At 38.3% G+C, this 25371-nt stretch overlaps 1 pseudogene; it reads right to left on the bottom strand.

The window, feature by feature from the left end:
* Window positions 1-943: 943 nt before the first annotated feature.
* LOC132669616 (E3 ubiquitin-protein transferase MAEA pseudogene) overlaps window positions 944-25371 on the bottom strand; it is a 53504-nt pseudogene continuing 29076 nt past the window's right edge.

Raw genomic sequence — 25371 nt, forward strand, 5'->3', positions numbered from 1 at the left:
AATGCATGCTTATGCATCTGAGAAAATGGAAACATTTTGTCCATAACATTTGTTTTTTTTTACTGTCATTGTAGTTTATTTTTTCAAGAAATAGAAAATATTTTTATTATGCTTTACATTTACAGTTTATTAACTAATCAACATCAACATGCAAAAATAAGTGCTAAATACAAACCTCTACCGTATGGTTTTTTGTAAACTACAGTAGATCATTTGATTTGAAAAGTCACAGGTGTTTACTTCAATTGAACTACAAGTTACTGTAAGGATCAGCATTAGATCTACAGTTAGGGAACCATAGGCAGGAAAGTTCTCTGCAGAACTTGGCCCAGTGGATTTCCATGTGAACACATTCTCAAGGAGGAGATAAGGTGGCACGAATGACCTGACATTGAACCTGGAACACCCAAAGCCAGGTCCCAAGGACGCAACTCTGCTGGATGCCTCTACAGGGCATGCTTGTTGGGCATGGCTGCGACCCTTCCTGGCATGTTGGTTGGTGATGGGAAGGAGGGGCCGACAGAAGGAGGACACAAGGGTCAGGGGTGCAGGAAATAACCGACTTTTGTTTCTGGAGTGGTGGAAGCTCCCGGGCAGGAAAGTCTCTCTCTGAAAGGGAAGGCATCAAGTAGCTCACGCGTGCTTCAGAATTCTACCAGTGGAAACATACCTCCAAGCACAGATGTGCTCTTGATCTGACTCCTCTCTTTCTAGGAGTAGTTACCATCGCTCACTGATCTTGGGTCACAAGAAACAGAAACACAGGTTGGCAGGCCAGGCTGGAGTACGAAGGCATGGGGCACACAGGTGTGTGTGGGGTGCCTACATGATGTACACTTTCTTGGATTGTGAGAAGTGCAACACTTCTTTGGTTCTTGGTGGACAGACAGCAAAGGGTTGTAGCTATAGCTGTTGGGCAGCCTCGGGGGCCGGTTGTTCTCCATCATTGAGATGTCTGAGGTCTGCAGAGCAGGTGGGAGTTGGTGCAGTGGGCCAAGGGCAGGGGCTATGCCTGCTTGTTCAGAAAGTGGCTGCACATGGGCCAGTAGGGGCTCTTGAAGCTGCTGTCCCCCTTGGAATATTGTGGTGTCCTTATGGCTGAGAGGTTGGTGTGATGGTGAACACAGAATTGTCCCCCAGCTGGTGCAGGTGGTAGTTGTACTGGAACTTCTGGCTCAGCATCAGCCACCTTGGCTGGGTCCAACCAGCTCTCTATGCCACTCTGGTGTGCTAATTCACTGAGATGTAGCCACAGCAAAACAGGTGCCCCGCCATTGTATGGTCCATGTGCTTTCTCTTCCTCATGCTGGCTGCCAGGGTCTGGTTGCTGCTATGCTCCTTAAGGTGCTAGATTCTGTGCTTGCACAGCTTGGTACTCTCCTCCTTCACTTGGATGGACTCCACCACCTGCCTTGGGGATGCTCAGTTTTTCCACTGTGCCATCCAGAAGGCTGACCACGGATTCCTCACCTGGGCAGCTGCTTAAGATCTTCTCCAGCTCAGCCACAACCATGGTGACATGGCTTGTGTCTCAGTCAGTGTTTTTTGGAGAAGTCTGAAGGCATTCATTTAGTGTTGCCTAAATGGGACACCTTGAAGGTCAGGTACTCCTTCCTGCATCTTCAGGGTCATGGAGACCTGAGCAGCTGATACCTATACTTACCTCTTGAATCTGCCAAAACATTAACCACAATCATTGTAATTTAAAATCAAGCTAGCGTTAACATAACTAAGTGAAATTCATATTACTTATTTTTAATCCTAATTTACTGAAAGTGGAACAAATTTTATTGGATTATTTCTTAAGAAAAGACACACATTGTGGGTGCCTGCGTGGCTCAGTCAGTTAAGCATCCAACTTTGGCTCAGGTCATGATCTCACGGTTTCAAGCCCCATGTCTGGCTCTATGCTGACAGCTCAAGAGTCTGGAGCCTGCTTCGGATTCTGTATCTCCCTCACTCTCTCTCTCTCTCTCTCTGCCCCTCCCTGACTCACACTCTTTCTCTCTCTCTCAAAAATAAACATTAAAGTTTTTTTTAAATAAAAAAAAGAAAAGACACACATTGTAAACCAACTGGTGACAATGGCAGTGATCTGAGAAAATGAAGACCAAATAGGTTTGCCCTCAAATTACTCAGAAGTACTATTTATCTTGTACTGAATTTGTGATTTTTTAAAAGTTTTTTTTTTTAAAAATTGAGGTGAAATTCACCTAACATAAAAGCAACCATTTTACAGAGTACAATTCACTTCATAATGTTGTGCAATCTGAATTTGCTTTTATGGCTGTGGTTGAAAGTGAGAGAGGAAACCCCTGGTGTCTTATTTGTAGAGATACACTGACTAGTGAAGCTAAGACACATTCAAAATGTAAGTGGTTTCTATCCCATTTATAATTGCACCAAGAACCATAAGATACCTAAGAATAAACCTAACCAGAGATGTAAAAGATCTGTATTATGAAAACTATAGGAAACTTATGGAAGAAATTGAAGAAGACACAAAGAAATGGAAAAACATTCCATGTTCATGGATTGGAAGAATAAATATTGTAAAAATGCCAATACTACCCAAAGCAATCTACATGAAATCCTAATAAAAATTGCACTGATATTCTTCTCAGAGATAGAACAAACAACCCTGAAATTTGTATGGAAACACAAAAGATCCCAAATAGCCAAAGTAATGTTGAAAAAGAAAACCAAAACAGGAGGCATCACAGTCCTAGAGTAGAGGACTTTAGCCTTTACTAAAAAGCTGTAATCACCAAGAAAGTATGGTTTTGGCACAAGGACAGACACATAGACCAGTGGAATAGAATAGAGAACCCAGAATTGGACCCACAAATGTATGGTCAACTAATCTTTGACAAAGCAGGAGAGAGTATCCAATGGAAAAAATTCACTCTCTTTAGCAAATGGTGCTGGGAGAATTGGACAGCAGCATGCAGAAGAATGAAACTAGACCACTTTATTACACCATACACAAAAATAAACTCAAAATGATGAAAAGCCTAAATGTGAGACAGGAAACCATCAAAAGCCTAGAGGAAAAAACAGGCAACAACCTCTTTGACCACAGCAGCAACAATTTCTTGCTCGACACATCTCTGAAGGCAAGGGAAATAAAAGTAAAAATGAACTATTGGGACCTCATCAAGATAAAAAGCTTCTGAACTGAAAAAGAAACCATCAAGAAAACCAAAAGGTAATGTACAGAATGGGAGAAGATATTTGCAAATGACATATTGGATAAAGGGTTAGTATCCAAAATCTATAAAGAACTCACCAAACTCCACACCCAAAAAACAAATAATACAGTGAGGAAATGGGCAGAAGACATGAATAGACATTTTTCCAAAGAAGATATCTAGATGGCCAACAGGCACAAGAAATGATGCTCAACATCACTCATCATCAGGGAAATACAAATCAAAACCACATTGTGATACCACCTCACACCAGTCAGAATGGCTAAAATTAACAACTTAGGAAACATCAGATGTTGACTAGCATGTGGAGAAACAGGGACCCTCTTTCAGTGTTGGTAGGAATGCAAACTTGTGCAGCCACTCTGGAAACCAGTGCGGAGGTTCCTCAAAAAAACTAAAAATAGAATTACCTGACAACTCAGCAATAGCATTACTAGGGATTTATCCAAAGGATACAGGAGTGCTGATTCATAGGTGCACATGTACCCCAATGTTTATAGCAGCACTTTCAACAAGAGCCAAATTATGGAAAGAGCCCAATGTCCATCAACAGATGAATGAATAAAGAAGATGTGGTTTATATAAACAATGGAATACTACTTGGCAATGAGAAAGAATGAAATCTTGCCATTTGCAGCAACATGGATGAAACTGGAGGGTATTATGCTAAGTGAAATAAGCCAGTCAGAGAAAGATAGATATCATATGTTTCACTCAATGTGTAATTTGAGAAACTTAACAGCAGACCATGGGGGAATGGAAGGGGAAAAATAGTTTCAAACATAGAGGGAGAGAAACCATAAGATGTTCTTAAATACAAAGAACAAACTGAGGGTTGATGGGCAGGAGGGAGGGGGAGAAGGGAAATGGGTGATGGGCATTGAGTAGGGCACTTGTTGGGATGAGCACTGGGTGTTGTATGTAAGTAATGAATCATGGAAATCTACTGAAGCCAAGAACACACTGTATACACTGTATGTTGGCTAACTTGACAATAAATTACATTGAAATTTTGAGGGGAAAAAATAAACAAAAAAATAAACAAAAAGAAAGAAAATGTGTAAATATGAAAAAAACACAACATTTAGGTGGTTTCACACAGGAAATGAAGAATTTGTCAAAAAACAAAAAAATTAGAGAAAATCTGGAATTTAAAGACAATAGTATCAGATGTTTAATATTACACATCTAAACATTAGTACTTTGCTGTCTTCTAATAAAGCTGAACTTTAGGAGGTTAGACTACAAGGTGATACTTGTGAAAAATAGTATTGATATAGTCCTTGGAAATGCTGGGTGAATATGAAGCAAGAAGTATACAGAAGTACCACCAATATGACAAGTACAGCTAGTGACATAGTTCTCTATTTTTCCTGATGAAAGCACAGATAATGTAAACATAATAGTAGCCCTTTTGGTAAATGTCCAACTGAATATGGTGGTGGTGTGAAGGAAGAAGTTAATCTTTCAGCTTTATTATTAATAAACACAACAAGCTCTGAATTGCATGAAGCCATGAAGGATAACCTACTTAACAAAGGTGGTTTAGAACTTTTTAGTTTTGCATAAGAGGTTGTTCAGATGTTGATGTGACAGTGACAGGTAACTATTCTGGACCAGGTACCAGAATAAGAAACTTGTGGCAGGATATAAGTCAATCCATGGTTTTTTTCACTGAGAAAGCTCTTTTCTCCCCCATAAAATGTCTGCATGTTCATCATTGTATTTAAAGATGGGGAGATTGATTAGAAATATAAATCCAGTTCTCTAGCCCTTCCATTATCCATGTCTTTTGCAGCTCTTCCCAGCAGAAAATTAAATCCATTTTCCCCTCTGTCTGGTTTTTACATGTGTTGGCTAATAAAATGCAGAAGAAGAAAAGGTAATTTTGACTCTATGCCTCACAGAGCCTTGGCTGAGTCTCTCTTGGACCCCTGACAATTCTGAGCTAGTCTAATGGGTGACAGGAGACAGAAGTCTCCATTACTTCCACTCTCCCAACAGCCTACCTGCTCCCAGACAAGTGACACTTCCTAGCACAACCACTCCCTCCCTGAACAGCCTGCTGATAGCAGCTGCCCAGAGAAGTGCAGCCAAGCTTCACTGAGTCTGGCCTGGGTACCAGAACTGACCAGATGACACAAAGACATAAGAGCAGTCATCAACAATTATTCTAAGTCCTAGCACTTTGGGATAATGTAGTAAAAATTGTGCATTATGTAAAGGTTGAGGTGTTAGCATTTGAGATGATTCATTTTATGATATACCATGAGAGCAGATCAGAAAAACCCTGGTATTGTATATCTGTGTGTGTGATGGTTATTCAAAAGAAAAGTTCTGCCAAGAATGTTTAAACTTCTGAACAAACTTTAGTGTTAAGATGAGAAGACAGTTTGGTTCCAACTTTTCTATCATATAAATGGTAAAACCAGATGTGCCCCCTTGTCTGTTATCTTCAGTATTTTCTGTGATCCTAATACTTCTCTTCAAGCAGGAAAGGCAACATGGATTTCAATGACAGATAAAACTGAAGGGCAGAAGTAAAAGTAAGAAATGTGGAAGAATTATGTCTACTGATTATATATAGTAGGTGTATCAGAGTTTGCAAAACAAACAAATACAAGATGTCCAGTAAATTTGAATTAATATTAATAAAAAATAAGTGAATTTTAGTGTATGTCTCAAATATTGCATAGGGCATACTTACACTAATATATATATATATATATATATATATATATATATATATATATATAATGTATAGTTATATATATAATATAGATATATATAGTTGATATACAAGTGTATATATGTGTGTGTGTGTGTGTGTGTGTGTGTGTGTGTGTGTGTAGTTGATCTGAAAGTTAAATTTAACTGGGCCTGTTGTATTTAATGTAGTAATCTTATTACATCATTTAAATTACATTTGTAATTCATCATTCATCATCTATGATTCTGGTTGTCCTTGCATTATTGTCATAACTTCCATGGACAGTACTGGCAAAAGCTAGGGGTGTCTATTTCAGGACAGTGATGTCTGCTGAGTGATACATTGTGCACATGCTCCTGTTGACTCAAATAGAAATTGGGGTCTAGAATGATGATGGGGGAAAAGAAGTGAGCAAGAAACAAGTGAAATTTGTTTCATGTAACAAAAGCTGGAATTTAACAGGGGTTCCATAAAGAAACACTATTTTTCATCAGGGAAAAATTGAAACACACACACACAGACACATATACAGGCACACAGACTTTAATAGGCATGTACATGTAATGCATAGACTTCTTTTTCTGGGCTTAAACATATAAAAAATTCTTGTGCTGAATGTAAGATCATCAGTTTTCATTCTCTATGTTGAGATTGCTCTGAAAAAAAATCTGAGTTCTTAAAAATAATATATACATTTCTGAGGCAAAGTACTCCATAAAAAAATCTTATCTTCAGCTTATATTTCAGTTAATGATTCTAGAAACTTGAATCTGAACCCCACTGACTAAAAGAGAGGCTGGGTACCCAGGAAAAATGACCCTATGTCACCATGGGAAGGATATGTGATAATGACATGCCTGGTCCTTCCCCAAAGAGACCCATCACCATTTACTCAGATAAAAAAAAAAAAACAAAACACTGGGGAATTGACATGTCTAGATCATACCTGCTCCCTGGAAGCCACTTGCACCCAGTGACTCGTCCATAGGTGAATACAAAGCCCCAGCTCTCTTGCCTCAAAGATGAGCTGGACTGAGGTATCATGGTGCACTCACTCCCTCTGCCCTTTCTTGCTTTCCTCCCTCTCACAGTGTGGTTCCTGAGAGCACTCCCAATGAACCTCCTACACACAGTTCTCAGAGTCTGTTTCCCAGGAAACCTAACCCTTAAGAGCACGTAATTCTATAATCATTAAATGATTCTCACTTGGACCAATCAAAAATAGGAGGTTTAGTTTTATTTTCTCAGCAACTGGTAATTGGAATGGAATTGTTTAAGGATTTTTTTTTTTTTGTCATGCTGTTGACTCAGAGGAGTCCTTGTGGGGTCTATCTCCATGATAAGCTGAAATCATCAAACACCCTGCCTTGCCTGCTGATTTCTTCACAATCAGTGTCTAACCATCCTTGAGATAGAGCCCTGGCTAATAGGAGCTGCAAACGCATCTGTAAACACTGGTTTACTTAATCTATAAAGGGATTTCTGGGGCAGGAATAAAAGGAGAAATAGTGAAAAAGTCTACCCCCTCTCTCCTTCCCAGATGGTGACAGACAGTTCTCTGCTGCTCAAATTTAACATTGGCCTACTCTGGATACTAACACACTGGATCCCCTTCTGTGGGCAGAAAGAATGGAGTGGGGCTGGCTCTTGGTGGGGGGACATGTTGGGGGTGAGATGGTGGTGCTAAATATCTTCTTCTGATATTTAAGCAATGTCCAACATTTAGCACTGCCTAGAGTTCCCAACTTCTTTGTGTGTTAAATTTCAATGGGACACTTAAAACTGGCTATAATGCAGATTTTCCAAACTCAACATATTCGTAAATAAACTCAATCCCTTTGCTCCTGATTGCCATCCTTGCTCACCTTGTATTCCCTGTATTGGTTGTTAGTAACTGTACTCATCCTGTCCCCCAAATTGGAAATCTGGAAATTATTATTGACCCTATCCTCTTCCTATCCTTCTGCCTACCTCCATGTAATCAGTGGTCCAGTTCTGCTGAGTCTCTCTCCTAAATATCTCTGAAATACATCCCCTCTAAGTTATCCTCAGAGCCATTGTGAATTTCAGGACCCCATTCTCTCACGCTCTGACTATTGAAAGAATCTCTTATTAGGTCAATTTACCTATAGTGACCCCCTTCTCACTCTTCTGTTACTCCTCCACTAGATCTGATCCTGTTTTCTCTTGGTTTGGCATTGAGAGGTGACATAGCCCTTCAAGACTGGCAACTTATTCAGGTGATTTTAAAATGTGATCTATGGAGTCTGGAATAAGTCTGCTTTCATCAGTTTTAGATCCTGACCTTGAATAAAGGTATTCTCAGCTTGGGAGGATTTGGAAACTATTGTGATGCAGTACTGACTATTTGTATTTCCTCCAAGTTGCTTCACAAGTATTTTCTCTTGTCCATGGATCTTCTCTGTTTGGAACAGTCTTCATTGTTTTTACAACTTGGTAGATCACTGATTATATTTCAAAATGAAGCTTGAAGGTCGCCTCATCTTGGAAGCCTCCCTAAACTGAGGGGCAGAACTCTTAAGAGGCCATTCAGTTTTATCTTTTACCATTTGGAATGGAGAAAAAGTTCCCACTTCCAACTCTGCAAATTCATGACTTTTTAGACTCTATTTTCTTTTATTCCTACTGCCATTTCATTTCTGCACTCATTTTATTTTTTCATAAAAATGTACTAACTGCAACCTGTCACAACTAGTGTAGACTAGTTCCATTTTCCAACCTCTTCCCCTTGAGCTATAAATTCATTAGGCTTATGATCTGACTCCTGAGTCATTACAAATAATGGCTTTACTAGGTATTTTGCTACTGTATTACATAGATTGTGATCCTTTTGGCCTTCAATAACAATTTCTCACTAGTATGCTGCCTGGCACCTAAGTTAATGTCACATATTCTAAATTTTTCATGATGCCCCCAATCCTGATACTAATTTTTGTGTGTGTGTGATAGATTAGATTTTGCTGTGGTAATAACTCCAAAATGTCTTGGTTTAAAGAAGTAGAGATTTTTTCTTCTTCATGGTACATGTCTACAATTGGTTGGGTTTCTACATTGTGGTCATTTTGGTCCCCAGACTGTCAGGAATGTGCCATCTGGAGTGTGGATGGTTTCTGTGGCAGGGAGCAAGAGCCCATTGTAAATCCCACATCAATCCTTAAAGCTTCTGCCCAGCAATGATACACATCACTTCTGCTCACACTTTGGTGGTCAAAGAATTCTGTGTGGCCACATCTCACTGCAAGGAGGTGGGAATAAAGTCCTATCTCTGGAATGGGGAATATTTGATGCACTGAACTCATGGCCACCATGTTTCAGTTCATTGATACTTGGAAATATGCAAGAATTTAGTAATTTTATACTTTTATTTCTTTTTAAAAAATATTTTATTTTTAAGTAATCTCTATGCCCAACATGGGACTCGAAATCATATCCCAAGGTCAAGAGTTGCATGCTGTACTCACTGAACCAGCTGGGCACCCCTTGTATATTTTCTTTTCATTTTTTTAATTTACTATTATTATTTTCTAAATGTTTATTTTTGAAGGAGAGAGAGAAAGAGAGCAAGTAGGGGAGGGGAGAGAGAGAGAGGGAGACACAGAATCTGAAGCTCCAGGCTCTGAACTGTCAGCACAGAGCCTGATGTGGAGTCTGAACCCACGAACTGTGAGATCATGACCTGAGCTGAAGTTGGTCACTCAACCAACTGAGCCACCCAGATGCCCCTATTTTCTTTTTAAAGATCTTTAATTGTTAGATTTTTCTTTGTTCACTTTAAATTATGATTTGGAACTCATTTATCCTGTGTCTAGTTTGTCTAGCTTTGTCATTAATCTTTTAGCAAACATGTTTACACATATTTTTCTATCAACGTTAAGAAGTATTGAGAACTCTCATACATCGCCAGAGGGAATGTTTAGGGAATGTTTAGAAAACATTTTGGCAATTTCTCAAAATGATAAACAGAGTTACCACATGACCCAGCAATTCCACTCCTAGGTATTTGACTAAGATTTGAATATATCTGTCCACAAAAAATGTGCATACCAATATTTACGGCAGCATTATTAATAATGCCCAAAAAGTGGAAACAGTCTGAATGTCCATGAAATGATGGAAGAATAAAAATGTGGTGTATCTATACAATGGAATATTACTCAGCTTTAGAAAGAAAGGAATGAAATACTGATATGTGCTACAATATGCTGAACTTCAAAGCATTAACCACAAATAATGAACATATTGAAATATATTGAACATAATGAAATAACCAGTCATGAGGGACCACATTTTTATATGATTCCATTTATAATAAATGTGTAGAGTAGGCAGGCTGCCTGGGTGGCTCAGTGGGTTAAGTGTCCAACTCTGGATTTTGGCTCAGGTGGTGATCTAAGAGTTTGTGGGATCAAGACCCATGTCTCACTCTTCACAGATGGTGTGGAGCCTGCTTGGGATTCTCTCTCTCCCTCCCTCTCTATCTGTAGGATTTGAAGTCTGCTCCATAGCCAATGATACCCACAAGTTTCAAGATATTGTTCATGAGAACATATCAAGAAACCAAAGCAAAAATGATAATTGTAGAATAATTTCTGTGACTATATTCCCTAAAGCCAGGATTCACTTGGGCAAATGCCAAACTTTAACCTTGTAGTTGTGTACACATATTACAAAAGAGAAAAAACATCATCCTCTGTGATTCTCAACAGAGTCGAAGGGAAATACGGATAGAAGATTTTGTTTTTTGAAAAATCATATTTCCACTTACTATTGCTTTCATTTGTTTCCAGTCATAGTATTCATTTAGATGTCCCAGATAAATTAAAGGAGGGTATGGGTTATTTCTGTTTGTCCAAAGAGCTCATGGGTCAAACTGAATTTAACAATTGCATTTGATCTATTGTGTGTGTACCTACAAGTGCATATAACATATAAATGTTCTGCACTCATGCTAGATCACAGCTCCCATAAACAAGGGGTCATGTCTTCTGTGTCTTTCACATGGAGTCCAGGAAAGCATAGTATATATTTATGACACAACCTTGGTTTCTTCAATTGTAAATGCTGGATAATGGCTATTTCTCTCACAATGACTGTCAATGTGGGTAAATTTAAGTAATAATATTCAAGACGATGTATACAAAAACTGAGTTTAGCCCTGATATTTTCAGTGGTGAATCTTCACTGAGAAGAAAACAAGTGAGGAGGAGAGATTGGGGATTTGGATGTAGGGGTTCCTGCTGTGAGCCATTCAGTGCATGGAGCTCCTGGGGGTGTGACAAGGCCTACAGGCTTATGGAGGAACAGAGGTCACTGAGCAAGTGAATAGCCAGGTCCATGATGAGCGGTAACATCTCCATATCCCTCACAGGTTAGCTGGCTGAGTAACATGAGCTCAGCCCTCTGCTGTGGTGACAGCCACATATATTATGGCCATGTGGTCCCTGAGTGCTGTGGGTCTTACTCCTTATCCTGGGATTCTCTGCACTTCCCCATCTTTAATTTTTTTTTAATTTACATTTATTTATTTTTGAGAGACAGAGATAGACAGAGTGCTAGCAGGGGAGGGGCAGAAAGAGAATGAGACACAGAATCAGAAGCACGGAGCTCGAACTCACAAACCTGAGATCATGACCTAAACCAAAGTCAGACACTTAACCGACTGAGCCACTCAGGCACCTCTGCACTGTCCCATCTTGAGGGAAGCTGTGGCTGGGCCCACAGTAGCCAATTCAGGTAAAAGCTCAGGATTATGAGGATAAAGGTGAATTTGGGCTCATGTTAAGAGCTTTCTTGCTGTTCAGTTCATTGACTATAGGACTGCCTGACAGATTTGTCAATTAAAATATAGCACACCTATTACTTATGAATTTCAGATAGATGACAAGTAGTGTTTTAGTATTAGTATATCCCAAATATTTCACATTTAGCTTGGAGTCCTGTATTTTATCTGGCAATGGTAAGTTGTGAGATATGTGAGATATTTCAATCTCACATATAGCACAGAATCATAGATTTAAGTGGAACCTTTAGGGTTTACTTATTCACTGCACTGCATTAGTTAAAACATATCTGAACTGCCCTAATCAAGATTAGATCCTACCTTTATTTTTTTTTTTATTATTTTTTAACGTTTATTTATTTTTGAGAAACAGAGAGAGACAGAACATGAGCAGGGGAGGGACAGAGAGAGAGAGAGAGACACAGAATCTGAAGCAGGCTCCAGGCTCTGAGCTGTTAGCACAGAGGCTGACACAGGACTTGAACCCATGAACCATAAGATCATGACCTGAGCTGAAGTCAGACACTTAACTGACTGAGCCACCCAGACACCCCTAGATCCTACCTCTCTTAAAGAACTCCTTTACTTCAAGGAAATTCTACAATCTATTCTAAATCTATTTTTGAGGCATCTTTAACCCATGTGTATGTGTGGTGAATGTGTGTGTGTGTGTTTGTGTGTGTGTGTGCAAGTATATGTGTGTGTATGTGTGTGCTCATGCACCTCTGTGCATATGCATCTGAGGGCATGAATATTAATATGTGTGTTCACATCCATGCAGCAGGTAGAAAGAAAGAGCGTCTGAGCTCCATCCTTCTGTAGAACAAAGAAGTGTGTACTTGAAGACCTGGATTAGGTCCTGTGTCAGACTTGTCTTCTGTCATTTGTGAGCACTGGAATTCTTAGTGAGTCATAGGGCCTGGCAGAATAGGACACTTTGTAACAGTCTCAGAAAATAGAAGATGATCTTAACAAAGACCTATTTATTCCACACTCTAGGCAAGATCTCTTTAAAAAAATGAAAGGCAGGATGAATAAAATATGCCAAATGATACTTTCAAAGGCAGGAGAATCGTGTTTCTTGTGCCTTAGCATATAATTTACAAAATTGAGATGTCAGTCACTATAAATGCATGTGATCACTTTTTTTTTGAGGTGTATAAACTTTCTAAAATGAGAAATGAAGGAAGCACTCAACAACTCATGTCAGGAGTCTGTTTATAAAGAAATTTTTTACATGTTGGAAGTATGGCTAGTAGCAAATTTGATGTTATTCCTACATATGGAGAAAGAAATGCATATTTTGACCTTTAAAGGAGAAAAAGGCACTTTGTGGCCTTATCCAATTTCACAGCAGACATCTATGTAAATTATGCAACTTGCTCTTGAGAACAGCAAGGTGGTCTCTCAATATTTTCTTTTTCTTGGTTTAGTTTCAAGATTAAGAAGTTGATGCAGCTGAATGGAATTAACTTTTTCGTTATTACCTTCTTCAAATTTTTATCCATGTAAATTGTTTTCCCCAAAGAATAGAAAAGAATGATATAAATCATTGGCGGGTTGCCATCAACTCTGCAGCTATTTCTAAAACTTTCAGTGCAGTATGAGGTATGCATGTTTATGGATGTGTGTGTCTCCTTCCCCACCATTTCTAGTTAAGTTGTATTTAAAATAAGTGAGGATCTTTCTTCCAATTCAAAGATAATGTTTCTGTGAAAGCAATTCCCCATTCTCCCTGCACAGAATCCAGCTTCAGTGATTGATCTCCTCCAGTGTAGCCCCTGGCTGGCATTCTGGAACCCCTTTCCTAAGCTGGACACCATGCTTCAAATGCCAGCAGAAGGGAAGAGGGTACTTGGTTGTGTTAAATAACAAAAATTCAACTGAGTAAATTTAAAGATCTAATTGTTTTTTTTTTTTTGTTAAATTTTTTTTAATGTTTATTTTTGAGACAGAGAGAGACAGAGCATGAATGGGGGAGGGGCAGAGAGAGAGGGAGACACAGAATGGGAAGCAGGCTCCAGGCTCTGAGCCATCAGCCCAGAGCCTGACGCGGGGCTCGAACTCACGAGCCCCGAGATCGTGACCTGAGCCGAAGTCAGACGCTCAACCGACTGAGCCACCCAGGTGCCCCAAAGATCTAATTGGTTTTATTCAACACTTTATGAATCAGGCAGCATCCTATCTAGTAATAGAAGGGAGCTTTCAAAGGCTATACAAATGGTAGGGGGATTACTAAAAATTTTTTTAATGTTTATTTACTTTTGAGAGAGACAGAGACAGAGTGTGAGCAGGGAAGGGGCAAAATGACAGAGAGACCCAGAATCTGAAGCACAGGCTCCTGGCTCTGAGCTGTCAGCACAGAGTTCAACGTGGGACTCGAGATCATGACCAGAGCGAGTTGGATGCTTAACCAACTGAGCCACTCAAGTGCCTCAATGGCAGTTTTTCTAAAGGCAGAAAGGAGGCTGGAAAAATAAATTATTAGAAGAGAATACATTGTCTCAGGCAAAGTCACCCTCCTAAGGAAAGTGGAAAGGGTCCACCAAGCAGATTATTTCACTAGTGCTACCCAGGTAATTCTATGTTGACTGGCTAAAAGTTATATTCTGGGAAGGTGAAACTGTAGTTTTGGTTCTGTATAAGTCTTGGTTTGCTGATGTGAGGCTTATCACAAGTGATACCATTTTTATCCTGTTTTCTGTTTTTTAACAGCTATCCCCTAATCCTCTTTATTTCAGTATTTAATAATCTTTTATTCTGCAAATATTTGTTCAAGACCAGACATCCCACTAAGCTCTGAGATATAATAGTGAGAGGATAAAACAAAGACCTGACTTTGCCCTCATAGAACTTACAGTCATGCAGAAATAGACATGAATCCAGTAATCACACAAACATTTTTTGTTCTTTAGCAGGTGAACCTCCCTCAAAGGTACATGATAGACACATTAGGGAGCACAGAGACAGCTTCCCTGAGAAAAGTATAATTAGCTGGGAGGCAATTTAGTTTGGCAAAGGCAGGTGGGGGTGGGAGAACAGTACAGACAGTTTCAAAGTGTATGCAAAGACCATCTAGTGGGAGAGAACAGTGCATTGTTCAAGAAATCAGAAGAAACAGCATAACCAGAGCAAAGAATGAAAGGAGCATGGGACAAGGTGAGGCTGGAGCCATTGGTTGGGGCCGTTATGCAGGATTCTGGGGCACATAAAGGATTTTGATTTGTGGTGAGGATTGGTTTATAACCTCAGTTTGTTTTTGAGAACCACATTAGGTAGATTGCTGTAGCCTTCTAGCTGCCTGTACATCTTGGTCACCTATGACATCAGAATAGATGGCCTAATATGGTTTGTCTTTGTGGTGATAATCCAACCTTCATAATTGCCTGAGTGGAGTCAAGAGAAAGCACAGGGAGACCAGTTAGAAAGATGTTTTCAGATAAAAGATAACAATGACTTCACTTTTCCAGCAAGCTTCCCATTTTTCCTGTAATTGAATTCTTCTCTGGTATCATTTCCCTTCAGCTCAAATAACCTCTTTAACAATTCTTGAAATAGTGGCAACTTTGCTGCACTTTGTTTAAAAATGTCTCCCTTTGTTTTAAAAACTTATTTTTGAAGTTTATTTGTTTATTTGAGGGAAACAGAGGCAGAGCAAGTGAGGGAGGGGCAGAGTGAGGGGAGAGAAGAGAGAGAATATCAAGCAGGCTTCATGCTGCCAGCACAGAGCCTGATGCAGGGCTCAAACTCACAAAACACAAGATCATGACCTGAACCAAAACCAAGAGTTGGATACTTAACTGACTGAGCCATCCAGGAATCCCTTAAAAAAACTTGTTTTTGAAGAGTATTTTCTCTAGACATAAAATTCTGGGTTGACAGTTTTTTCTTTTAGCACTTTAAAGATATCATTACATTGTCTTCTGGACCATATTGTTTCTGATAAGATGTCATTAGTGATTGTTACTGCTTATCCTTTGTAGGTAATGTGTCTTTGTTCTGTTTCTTATATTCTACATATGAGTGAATCATATGGTATTTGTCTTTTTATGACTTATTTCACTTAATATTGTACCCTCTAGGGGCACCTGGGTGGCTCAGTCAGTTAAGCATCTGACTTTGGCTCAGGTCATGATCTCACATTCGTGGGTTCAAGCCCCATATCAGTCTCTGTGCTGACAGCTCAAGAGCCTGGAGCCTGCTTCAGATTCTGTGCTCCCTCTCTTTCTGCCCCACCCCTTCTCACTCTCTCTCTCTCAAAAATAAATAAACATTAAAAAAATAAAAACAAAACATTGTACCCTCTAGATACATCTATGTTGTTGCAAATGGCAAGGTTTTTTTCTTTTTTTATGGCTGAATAATATCCCATTGTACATATATACCACATCTTCTTTATTCATCTATGCATGGACCTTAAATTGCTTTCATATCTTGTCTGTTATAAATAATGCCACAATATGGGGCGCCTGGGTGGCTCAGTCGGTTAAGTGTCCGACTTCGGCTCAGGTCATGATCTCATGGTTCGTGAGTTCGAGCCCCACGTCGGGCTCTGGGCTGATGGCTCAGAGCCTGGAGCCTGTTTCAGATTCTGTGTCTCCCTCTCTCTCTGACCCTCCCCCGTTCATGCTCTGTCTCTCTCTGTCTCAAAAATAAATAAACATTAAAAAAATAATAAATAAATAATGCCACAATAATCATAAGTACATATATTTTTTTAAAAAATTCATGTTTTTATTTTTTGGGGGGTGAGCACTAAGTAGTGGAATTATTGGTAATTCTATATATTACCAATTCTATAAATTACTGATTCCAGTAATGGAATTGTATGGTAATTCTATTTGTATTTTTATTTTTTAAATTATATTCTTTTTTATTTTAGAGAGAGAGAAAAAGAGCGTGAGCATGGAAAGGGGGCAGAAAGAGAGAGAGAGAATCCTAATCAGGCTTCATGCTCAGTGCAGAGCCTGGCATGGGGCTTGAGCTCACAACCCTCGGATCATGACCTAAGCTGAAATCAAGAATCAGATGCTCAACCGACTGAGCACCAGGTGACCCAGTAACTCTATTTTTAGTTTTTTGAGAAACTTCCACACTGTTTTCCAGAGTGGCTGCACCAATTTACTTTTCCCCCAACAGTGTACAAAGGTTCTTTTTTCTCTACATTTTTGCTAACACTTGTTATTCTTGTGTTTTAATTTTAGCCAGTCCGACAGGTATGAAGTGATATCTCATTGTGGTTTTGATTTGCCTTTCCCTGATGATTAGTGATATTGAGCATCTCTTCATGCACCATCTGCATGTCTTCCTTAGAAAAATGTCTATTCATGTCCACTCATTTTTTAGTTGAATTATTTGTGGTTTTGGGTGTGTTGAGTTATATAAGCTCTTTATATATTTTGGATATTAACCTCTTATTGGACACATCATTTGTAAATATCTTCTCCCTTTCAGTAAGTTGTCTTTTTTTTGTTATTGTTGATGGTTTATTTCCTTTTTATTTTGATGTAGTCTCAATAGTTAACTTTTGCTTTTGTTTCCTTTGCCTCAGAAGACATATCTAAAAAAATGTAACCAATGTCAGAGAAATTACTACCTGTGTTATTTTCTAGAATTTTTATGGTTTCAGGTCTCACATTTATGACTTTAATCCACTTTGAGTTTATTTTTGTGTATGGTGTAAGAAGGTGGTCCCGTTTCATTATTTTGAATGTAGCTGTCCAATTTTACCAACACCATTTGTTGAAGAGACTGTCTTTTTCTCATTGTATAGTCTTGCATCTTTATCATAGATTAATTGACCATAAAAACATGGGTTTATTTCTGGATTCTGTTCTATTTCACTGATCTATGTGTCTATGTTTGGACCAGTACTGTACTGTTTTGATTCAGTGCTTTTTTTTTCTGCATGCTTTAATTAGGATAACTTTTATTGACTTGTCTTCAAGTTCACTAAAATTTTCTTTTTAAATTTTTTTTTAAAAAATGTTTATTTTTGAGGGGGGGGGGCAGAGAGAGAGAGGGAGACAGAGAATCCCAATCAGGCTCTGTACTTACAGCACTGTGCTGTAAGTACAGAGCCTGATGCAGGGCTCAAACTCAGGAACTGTGAGATCATACATGACCTGAGCTGAAATTAAGGGTCAGATGCTTAACTGACTGAGCCACCCAGGCTCCCAAGTTCACTAAAATTTTCTTATGCAGTGTTCAATCTTCTTTTAAGCCCAGATGGTTAATTTTTATTTCAGACATTGAATTTTTCCATTCTAGAATTTCCAACTTTAGTTTTATAAATTTCCAATTTGTACTTTCTATTTCTTTGCTGAGATAGCCCATCTGTTTACTTATTCTGTCCACCTTTTCCTCTACATTCTTGAGCATATTTTTAACATGTGTCTGAAGATCTTTATTTGCAAAACTCAATATCCATCATCTTTGGGTCTATTTATATTGACTACTTCCCCACATTTCTGGTTTTGGATGATATTTTATTGCTTCTTTGTATGTCTAATCATTTTTTATTATATGCTGGATTTGTGTACCCTCTCTTGTGAGTCTGAATTATCCTGATTTACTTTAAAAAATATTGAGTTTTGTTCTGATAGGCAGTTAATTTAGTAGTAGTTAGGCAGCAGCCATTGAGGTTTGTTTTTGAGCTTTTTTGGGGTAGGTCAAGAGTATCACTTACTAGCAGGCCTGGAATAGCAGGACTAGATCAGTGTTTCTCAACAGCAGCACTATTGAATTGTAGACTAGATGATTCTTTGCTGAGGAAGGGTGAGGGATATCTTGTGTATTATAGGATGTTTAACAACCTCCCTAGCCTTTATGTAGTAGATACAAATAGCATCCTTACAGGTGTGACAACCAAAATAGCTCTCAACATTGCTAAATTTCCCCTGGGGAATAAAATTACTCCAAATTTAGAACCATTAGGCTAGAATAACACTACACCATTCTAGCCATTACTTCTTGGTAGATTTTTTGGAATCTCAGTGGAATGCTTGGGATATGTAGCAGGGTCTCACTACTCTGGATGTTTGGAACTTTGAAATCTCCATTCAGCTTACAACCCCCAGCAGTTGTTCTCTGAGAGGACTTATGGAACCTCATTATATGCATGAGTAGCTTAAAAATTGGTCAAAAAGTCAAGGGACTCTTTATGTAGATACATAGAGCTTTCTTTCTGTGATGCTTCCTTGTCTTCTGTATCCTGCTTTGCAAATTCCATCCTCCTTAGTGGCTTAGAACTCAGTTTTCCTTTTGAGTTCTCTTCTTGTTTTTGAAAAAAAAATTAATATAATCTATTGTCAAATTGGCTAACATACAGTGTGTACAGGGTGCTCTTGGTTTTGGGGGTAGATTCCTGTGGTTCATCACTTATTCTTGTTTTTGAAATTTGAAAAGTATTTCCAAGCAGAAATTTGAGATAAATACAGAGTTCACCATGTGGATTTCTTAAAGATTACAGCTCTATGTTGTCTGCTTTTCAGTGCCCCAAAACATTGAGAGATATTCTGTCATGGCAGTAACTTGGCTATATTTTCACTCTAATGCCATATTTTTCAATTGATTGTATATATATATATATATATATATATATATATATATGTATACGTATATATATTATAATTATTATTATATTTTTAATTAGTCTTCACACCCATCACGGAGCCCAACATGGGTGGGGCTTGAACTCATGACCCAGAGATCAAGACCTGAGCTGAGATCAAGAGTCAGACACTTAACCTACTGAGCCACCCAGGTGACCCTGATTATTAATTATTTAAATGGAAACAATTATTATCATACATGAAGAGGAAAAGATGTTAGTAGTACAAAGCAAAATAACACTAACCCAGCAATAAAATAATCCTATATTTCATATGTGTGGGGCACTTTCAATGAACAATTCTGATATTTAAACCTCTTTAGATTTCATTTGACTAAATCAGGAACTGGAATGCATGGTGCTATATTAGAATAATATGATTGTTATTTGTATGCCCTGGAATTAATATTTCTATTCAGTTGTTTATCAGATGCTTATCACTATAAGAAAACAGCTCACTGGATAATTCAGACTTCTTTAAATGAAGAAATTGCAGCCAAATGAAGGCAAATGATTTGTTCAGCACCACACAGATAGTGAATCTTAGAGTTATATCTTGAAGTCAAGTTTCTTTTTCATCTGTTCCTTTTCTAAGTTTACCATGCTCAAACTCTGGACCTAGAAGCTCTTCCTTTCTGTACTAACAAATACACTCTGGATATAAAAAGTGAGGGATGAGCCTGGTGTCTCCTCTTGTTACCTATCTATCATAACCACTAACTCAGGAAACAAATGGGTAAGCCCTGGCCTGCTGCCTTGGCCAACTGCTCTGTCCCAAGGAATCATGAGGAGACTGGAAAGATTGAAAGTGTAGCTCCTGTCTGGGTTTGCTGACACAGTTGCCAAACAAACTTGAATAACTAATTGCTAGAGAAACCAATAAATGAAGAGACAAGGGTTTGAAAGAGAAAGGGAGAAATTTATATTGGGTGCCAGGCAAGCAGGGGAGGTGGCAGGCTCAAGCCTTAACAACCAACCTCTCTGCCTACAAGATGAACACCTAGAGTATTATATGGAGAAGTCCAGGGGGTATCTGTAAGACAGTAGGCAGAGAGCATGTGATCACCAGTGGGGGGTCTGTAGTGTTTAGCACATGATCATATGCAAGGGATACGATGTGTAGGATGTGGTCTTTTAGGCATTCCTTGGCTACTAGGGCTTTCTGGTCTGGTCATTGGAATGTTCCAGTCATTGTAAAACATCTTCATCAATGTGCAATAACAAATAAGAACAATGGGTTTGAGTTAGAGCATGAGTTAGAACATGAGTTAAATGGTCTTATCTACTTCTGGTTTTAACTATTGGGATATATAGTTGAACAAAAGGGCTTGTTAACACTCTCTGTTCATTTTTAGTTTCTTTCAATAAACTTCCTGTAATAAACAGATAATTTGCTATAATGGAAAGAATTTTGGCTTGGAAGATAATGATATGGATTCTACTCTTAGTGAAATCATTGATGGTTCCATGATCTAACAAGTGATTGATTCACTGTTCTGAATTTGTTTCCTCACATTTAAATTATATCATTTCTTCTTTTTTTTAATGTTTATTTATTTTTGAAAGAGACAGAGACAGAGTGTGAGCGGGAGAGGAACAGAGATTGAGGGAGACACAGATTCCAGACACAGGTTCCAGGCTCTGAGTTGACAGCACAGAGCCTGACATAGGGCTTGAACTCATAAACTCACAAACCACGAGATTATGACCTGAGTGAAAGTTGGAGACTTAACCAACTGACCCATGCAGGCATGCCTAAATTATATCATTTCTAATGTTCCTACCAGTTATAACATTCAACAGAATATTGGAACATGGCATATGCTTACCTCTCTGAAGAAAGTAGTAAAAATGGAAAGGAATCAGCATTGTGTTTCTTATAGGGTTTGGGACCCAATTTCAATGTTGAGGGATGGGGAACCAAACAATTCCTAGACACCAGCAGGGTGATTGAGAATTCAATTCAATTCTGACAATATCTACCTAGATATCTGACAATATCTACCTATCTATCTATCTGACCCTTACCTCCCACTTCAGATACCAGTCAAAAGTCCCAGGTTCCAACAACATCTTCCTTTGGTTCCATTAATTTGCTAGAATGACTCACAGAACTCAGGGAAACACTTACTGTTATTAGTTCATTAGTTGATAGGGTAAAGGATACCAATTAACAGCTAGATGAAGTGATAGAAGATGAAGTCCTGAACAAAGGAGCTTCTGTCCTTGTGGAGGTTGGGTCCAGCTTTGGGGCACACAGAAGCATTCTGGTTCTTCAAATGTGGAAGTTCTTCAAAAAAAGGACCAAAAACCTGTCCTCTGGGGTTTTTATGGTTTTATGTAGTTATGATTAACTAAGTCATTGGCCATTGTGATTAAAATTCCAGATCCCCTTTCTTTCTTCTCCCTACAAGTGGAGGTAATGGGGGTTGTTGGGAATGAAAATTCCAACCCTCTAATCACCTGGTTGATCTCCCTGGCAATTGGCCTCAGTCTTAGGTGGGGTCTAAAAACCATCTCATTAACATAACAAAAGACATGTTACCACTCTCAACACTTAGGAAGTTCCTAGGGTTATGAGAGCTGTGAGCCAGGAACCATGGATGAAGAGCAAATATATTTGAGATATATATTTTAGTTATCTGAATGAGCAAATACATATTTCTTATAAATCACAATATCACAGTGTTTTATCCCTGTGAGTATGTGATTATGGGAGAATTGTCTGTTACTGGTGTTTGTGTGTGCATCTATGTGTATTTGGGGAGAATAAGCAGCATTGTGGAATTTTAAAGAGTAGTAAGAGATGTGTGTAATAAAGATGACAATATATAATGTTTGATGAGATTATTAGGATAGTAAATCAACATGACCACTGTGCTATTTTCCAATTTCAAATCTTTACAATTTACTAAAGTGTTTTTGTGTTAAAACTATGGCTTTCTGTATTTTCCTTCTTTTCAGGAAGGAAACACATTTTAAAAACTTTAAGTTCTTATGGAAGTGAACTGTGTAGTGGTATATAGGGTTTAAAAATACACTTAAAGCCCTTTTAGTCATCATCTTCTTTTTCTTTTTTTTCTTTTTGCTTTATGGGTTACTTTTGCCATAAAAATGGTAGATCATGTTGACAATAATTTATAAGTGCTATGAGTGAGGTCGGAGGGAAAAGCAGAAGCAGTGCAACTGGAATAGAACACTGGAAGATAAAATATAAAAGAAATGTTCCCTTGGTATCTTAGTATTTCATTTATGAGTTATTTCCCCAAGTACTTCACTAGATGCATCTCTCTGTAACTTTCATATGCAGCCCAGCAGTTAATATAAGCTTATCTTCTTCAGTGTATAGGGATAGATTTATTGAGCTGATAATATTTGCTCACTCTTTTTTTCAGTGATGATTTATTTAAATTCTCCAACTAATTTAAATTTAATAAGAAAGGGACTTTGCACATTGCTTTATTGAAACTAGATTCATCATCTCTAAAAACACTGCAGTATTCAAGATTAGTGCAAAAGTGGCAATGACTGTTACTGGATTTAATTAAAAACAACAAATCATTTGGTCAGTGGTAATGGATGCTCCACACAACCAATTGGATACATGGCTGTTTAAGGAGCCAATATTTTAATCTTAAAACATTTGATTAGACAAGATCATTGAGCTGATGGATATTTGATAAAACAATGGCTTTCCTTTGATGTGGAGACCATAAGGGCTGACTGGCCAGGGGAAAGTTCCAGTTGTTTCATGCGGCCCTTTAATTTGCAGTGTTAGAGAAAAAAAAATAAATAAATAAAGCCAGGATACATTTTCTGGATGAAGGTCAATAACATAGAGGGGATTTTCTGGGGAAGCCATTTACTGCTAATTATAGAATGTGCCTAAAGCTCTCTGTGGTGCTATGAGGTTTTTACTCAGCTCTTTCATTCAGGGCAAGCAATGGACTAAAAAGTGTTGAGATTTATGTGTAGCTATTCATAGCATGGTCATCATTCATCTCTTGCTTGGAATTTTCAGAAGGCATTCTTCTCTTTCCCTTTTCTCTCTCCTCCCAGTTGGCTTAGGAGCAGTTTATGACCTGATTATCTCAAGAATTAGCAGGAGAAGGGCATGGTGAATGAGGGTGCTTGCTCATCCACACAAAATGGCCATAAAGGGCACATTTTCTTTGAAATAAACAAATGAGATCTTTAGACTATTTGAATTAATAGGTGTTTCTATAAATCTGCAAGAAAAAATTATATAACATCCACAGAAATGTCTTAGAAATATGTGCATTATCTATCTCTATATATTAGACATGAAGGTAAACTGATTATTTTACTTACATTGGATCTTACAGAGATGTTTTGGTAATGAAGCTCAGACAAACCAGCCAATGCACATGGATAAGATCATTCTTTGCAGCAACCTTTGGCAAGGTCCATCTAGGTTATGTACTTCTGACAAGATGTCTTAGAAGAGTTGGTTTAGAGGAACATAGGCGATACTTGTCTCTGATATCCCAGACACCCTTTGTTGATGCCATCTTTCATGTTACCTCCTTACCTTCAAATGTCCTGTGACAGTCTGTTTTTTCCTGTTTCCATTTTTTATTTTTTATTTTTATTTATTTATTTTTTTAAAGTTTATTTATTTTGAGAGAGACAGAGAAACAAGTGGGAAGGGGTAGAAAGAGAGGGAGACAGAGAATTCCAAGCACTGACAGTGTGGAGCCTGATGTGGGGCTTGAACTCATGAAACCATGAGATCATGACCTGAACCAAAACCAAGAGTCAGACGCTTAACCAGCTGAGCCACCCAGGCAACCCCATCTGTTTTTTAATGTTTCTCTATTTATTTTAAGAGAGAAATAGAGAGAAGGAGAGGGAGAGAGAGAGAGAATTGCAAGCTGACTCCACACTGTCAGTGTGGAGCCTGATGCGGGGCTGCATCTTACAAACCTAAGATCATGACCTGAGCTGAAATCAGGAGTGAAGTACTCAACCAACTGAGCCACCCAGGCACACCTCTTATTTCCATATTTTTGACAAAAGCTTATTTATGAATATTTTTGCATCCATTGGCTTGTAACCTCTCTTAGGGATATTCACTTTATTTTTATTTTTATTTTTTTGGATATTCACTTTTAGACTGATATATAATTGTAGAATCAATGGTGCCATGTCTTTAAGATACTGCAGGCATTTTCCTTCAATTAGAGATATGGTAGGAGAGTAGGAGGAACAGAAATCAGTTTCTCATGAGCCAGAGAGTATATGTCTCCTCCCAGATCAAAGCTGATTTCAAAATCAAAATTCCTTTCTAAGACATAAACTGGAGGTGTTTGTACCTCAAGTGTTTTTCTTTATACAAAGATATATATCTTTGTGAATGAGCATCACTTACCTATAAAAGCTAATGACTGAAATGTATGATTTTTGCTGGCCTACCTATTTGCTCTATGAGAGTGACAATAGGCCACTTAATATTAGGACACAAATAGCAGTGTTAATCTGAAAGAAAAATGGGGGCTTGGCTTTTGCAGGAAGCTTTTTGTTAAGGGTGAGAGTTTATAAGAAAAGCACAGTTCTCTTTTTGCTCAGGCTGTATAATTAGAGGAAGGGAATTACAGCAGATTTCCTGAGCAAGACTAAAATTTATGATGGGGATTCAGAGGGCAGCATTTGAGATTCACAGGTTTCTAAATGTGCAGACTGCATTCAGCATCTCATATTGCTCAAAACCAGTATGTTTTATTATCTTTTGTACCTCATGGTCTGTAATTTTGTTTATACCTTTTGCCAAATGTGATATTACAAGAGTAGAACATCACATGCTCAATGTTTGGAAAGGCCAAAGAGTATGGAACATGAATATGAACTCTTGATAACACTAAAATGAAAGAAATACAGGGCATCAGAAAAATTGCCTTCATTGTGAAGGATGGGCCTTGGACAGTAAGCCGAGTTTTACTCATCTCCATCTGCCTCAGAAGGAATTGTTTCTTTTTAATCTGAGAAAGCTGGCAGTCTGGAGAGCTGCATGTAAAGT

This window comes from Panthera onca, chromosome B3, assembly GCF_046562875.1.
Source record: "Panthera onca isolate mPanOnc1 chromosome B3, mPanOnc1 haplotype 2, whole genome shotgun sequence".
In the NCBI taxonomy this organism is placed as follows: Eukaryota; Metazoa; Chordata; class Mammalia; order Carnivora; family Felidae; genus Panthera; species Panthera onca.